At 41.2% G+C, this 4,432-nt stretch overlaps 1 pseudogene; it reads left to right on the forward strand.

Annotated features, from left to right (window-relative positions):
* Positions 1–1,814: 1,814 nt before the first annotated feature.
* LOC119328652 lies at positions 1,815–3,412 on the forward strand (annotated as a pseudogene).
* The last annotated feature ends 1,020 nt before the right edge of the window (positions 3,413–4,432 follow it).

Below are 4,432 nucleotides of genomic sequence, written 5' to 3' on the forward strand. Positions count from 1 at the left end.
GTGACATAATATGAGTAGCATGTCCATTGCCAACCAGTACTCCCTGCTCTCCGCTGTGCGGAAGACTTTGATGTTGACTAGCGTGTCGACAGATTTAGAGCTTAGCAGTGGTCAGAGAGATTAGGGATGGATGTCATACATGGTGGAAAATAAAAATGGCGGTGCGGAAGGGTCGATACAGAGATAGACGGTCATCGTAGGTGAGAAGGTGGCCGTGAGGCATATTGGTTTTTTAATTTTTAAAATTTAAACGAAGTCAAAATTTGGCATGGTTTCATTATATGATCTCTAGAGGATGTAGTCAAAATTTGAGAAAGTTTAGAAAAGGTTATGGCATACACTACTTAGAAACCAGACCATCTTCAAGGAAGAATCTTGGTTTTGAGATGGAACGAGTCAGGTTTGAACGCGAAGGGACTACTGCTTTCGTCGATTAACCTTAATTTTTTATGCACTTAAAATGTACCATTACATGTTCCATGTCATAGTTTGGTATTTTTCAAATTTAAAAAACCAGTAAGATCCATGTTTGGGGGTCGAGTCTCTTCACACCATGATGTTTGGAGTTACACTTTCTTTTCTTGTATAAGGCCTGAGCATAGGCTCAAGAACACCAATATAATTTTTCAAGCCAATTTGCCCAACTTCTTCATCCACTTGGAGTCCACATTTTAATTACGTGAGTTAAATGCCTAGAAATGCACTAAATGTCTTAAATATAACATTTTTTTAGTAAAACATCCCTAGTTTCTCCCACATTGAACATGTTACATTGTGTTACTAATACCAAATTTGGCATTTGTTTTGAACCATTTTCTCATTTTAAGTCATGAATTGCATTTCTAGCTATTTACCAAATAATATCCAATTTCGAACTACATGTTTACAAAAACTGAACTGTAAATTCAAATAAAATCCATATTTAGTTACTTATATATATTTCTATCTCCCTCCAAAAAAAGAACTTATAACTAAAAAGTTTTCTATTGAAAATCCAAATGCATACATGCATTTTATTTCTTTTTAATTGTTTGCCGAGTGTCTTATAAAAAACACTCTAGCCTACTGCCGATAGTTTTTGTTTGATGAGTATAACACTCAACAATGCACCTGTTTGCCTAGTTTCATTTTCTACAAGTATTTTGTCTGGGACACTCGTTTGCCGAGTGTTCAAGCAAACGATGCGACACTTGGCAAACAAGGTTTTTCCAGTAGTGATTGGCCCCAAACCTGCTACCCTCCATGTTGTTGTTTTCACCATTGGTCTCTTTTTCTCCATAGTGCGTTCCCTGATTTTGTTAAATGCTTAACATGTGTTGACTAGTATTGCTCCAATAGTCTATATAAGCGAAGTTGTGTCTTGTGGCATTTCCACGCTGAGGCTGCATACTAGTTGTAGAGCAGCAAGTTGTGACCGCAGCAGTTGATCGAAGCTCCATCTCTGGTATCTCCAATTGATTAAAGGTAACTTTGTTTCACAGTTCATCATCCATGATCTCCAATATTTTCTCAGTTGTTCCATGCATCAGTTGTAGATGAGAAAATCCATGAACTTTAATGTTGCCTCGCAAACTGTGTGCAAATCATACCTAGATCCTAGGTCCTAGGCTAAGCACCTGATTTCTAACCGGCTCCGCTTGCAACCTAGTACGTGATTGTGGCCTTATTAGTTAACAAAGACATAGCTTTTTGTTTATATAGCACAAAAGGTTTTCATCTCATTTTATATCGGCAAAGAAGGGACCCAGGGTTATTGAGTCTTTTATAAATGTACAACATTCCAGATTCTTCTGTTTGCTAGTGCAAGTGCTACTATGGGAAGCACAGGGGCAGCTAGAACCATGCCAGTGCAGGAGCTTGCTGGAGCCCTTGGCACACCCGACGTGCCAGCACCGTACGTCGTGCGCACGCACAAGGACCAACAACTCTCCTCGGCGGTTGTAGCGCCGGTCCCTGTCATCGACCACGGCCGCCTTCTACAGAAGGACGACAGCGCCGACGAAGCTGCGAAGCTCCGGTCAGCGATTGAGTCCTGGGGCCTCTTCATGGTAAGTAATATTCCAATGAGTCGGTAGTGCACCACCATTTCGGAACAAGATCAAAGCATGCATGTCTACCTCGCTTCACATGTATGTTCCTCCAGGTCAGTAACCACGGCGTAGACGCCGCGGTGATAGAGAGCATGAGAGCCGTGTCGAGGGAGTTTTTCCGGCAGCCGCTCGAAGAGAAGCAAAGATACAGTAACCTGATCTGCGGCGAGCAGTTCCAGTCAGAGGGGTACGGGAACGACTGGGTGAGCTCGCCGGACCAGACCCGGGACTGGACCGACCGCCTCTACCTCAAGGTGGAGCCCGAAGACGAGCGGCGCATTGCCCTCTGGCCAGAGCATCCTGAAAACTTCAGGTGACCGATCTCATAGAGTGATGTCGACTTACACAAATTTTCCTATTGGAAGGAAGGTTTGTTGAAGGATCATTAAAACATGTATTGTTTTGTTTGCAGGGATGCTCTGCACGAGTTCACCAAGAAATGTGGGAAATTGAAGGACGAACTGCTCCGGGCAATGGGGAAGCTGTTGGTGCTTGACGATGATGACTACTTCGTGGACCAGCTTGGGGAGAAGGCTCTTACTAACGCCAGATGCAGCTACTAACCAGAGTGTCCAAGGCCAGAGCTCGTGTTCGGCCTCAAGCCCCACTCCGATGGAACCGTTGTTACTGTCCTAATGGTCGACGACAGCGTCGGTGGCCTGCAAGTTCTCAAAGATGGAGTTTGGTGGGATGTACCTGTGGTACCTCAGACACTGTTGATCCTTATAGGAGATCAAATAGAGGTACGCTTATAGAAATATAATTTCTAGCTTGAAATAGTTATTGTTAGTAATATTTATTTATTTGAACCTTATGGATGTACATAGTTTTCCATTTCTCAGTGGTCAAAATTGTGATGTTCAATACGTTTAATGATGATACATATTTACGCCATGTATAAATTACATCTTAGCCTGATCGTAGCATATCAAATATTCAAGTCTATTCTACCGTGTCCAAAATATAACAGTCAAAAGTTACTTGTCCGGGATCTCAAAATACCAAATCGTCAACATTGTGTGCTTTTGCCAGAAGATTCTAAGCTCTTGGACTGATGTAGTTACAAATTTGTGACACAGATAATGAGCAATGGGATATTTAAGAGCCCTGTGCATAGGGTAATCACAAATGCAAAGAAAGAGAGGCTATCAGTGGCTCTAGACTACTCTGTTGATCCTGAGAGAGAAATCGAGCCATCGCCTCAATTGGTCAATGAGAAGAGACCTGCGTTGTACAGAAAAGTGAAGGTCAAGGACTACATTGCCACTTATTACAATCATTTTTTTCAAGGGGAAATGGTGATCGATACGATTAAGATATAACTAAGTATGGCATGATGGGTTTCCTGAAAAAGAATGTGGCCAAAACAAATGATTGTATCATGTATCTTTATATGTCAAGTGTATTTACTCTCTTTGTTCAACAACACATGTTGTGTCAGCTTTGTGTATGGTCTACATGCTAATAAACTATGAATGTTGTGATATTGTTCATGGATTTATATAAAATTATGGGATGATAGTATTTTTAATACCCCAATTTTCACTCTGTTTTTATTGGTTTTATTTGTTGTTCTTAATTTTGGTGGTATTTTAGTTTGGATTTCTTTTGGGTTCAACAAAATTTGGTAACCGGGTGTCGTTAAGGCTACACACATCCTGTCTCCAACCCATGACACCACACATGGCCCAAAATCAAGATCATATCCGTCCAGGAAATTAAGTATTTTCCTATTAAAGGGCATTTTTTTAGAGACACCGATTACAACATTGTTGCACACATGCACACACTAACACCACCACACAAGGCACTTACACAACTTTTACTGAAGACCGGGTCGAAGTAGCAGAGCTTGAAGATTGATGAAGTAACCACTGACGACTCACTATTGACGGGAATATTGCCTCCCTCTAAATTAATAACCTGCAGTAATGAGACACCAAAGCGTCAAATCTGGGGTTTGATCTTTCACCATTACAAACAAAACCATCTATATCCTAGATGAAAATTTTCAAGAAAATTCATGGAGCTCCCTGCACCCATACAAAACCAAGATATGCAGACTCCATACTTCAACCATTCCTTTGGAAAATTAACTTTCTCTTATTAATCCCAAAAATTATCAACACCATATTTCTACTCCTCCACTCCAGACGAGTCCTGGGAAATTTAATCGAAGGCTCTAGGGGTGCCTAGAGCTGGATGCTCTGGCCAGGATCGACCAACTCTTTTTCCATTTCTACACAACAAAACATTTCGACCTACATTCACATGTGCCAATTGTTGCATAGGCCCATAGATCATTGTCTCCCTAACATTTCCCATTCCCGAAAGGCAAATCC

The sequence above is a fragment of the Triticum dicoccoides genome, chromosome 7A, assembly GCF_002162155.2.
Source record: "Triticum dicoccoides isolate Atlit2015 ecotype Zavitan chromosome 7A, WEW_v2.0, whole genome shotgun sequence".
NCBI lineage: Eukaryota > Viridiplantae > Streptophyta > Magnoliopsida > Poales > Poaceae > Triticum > Triticum dicoccoides.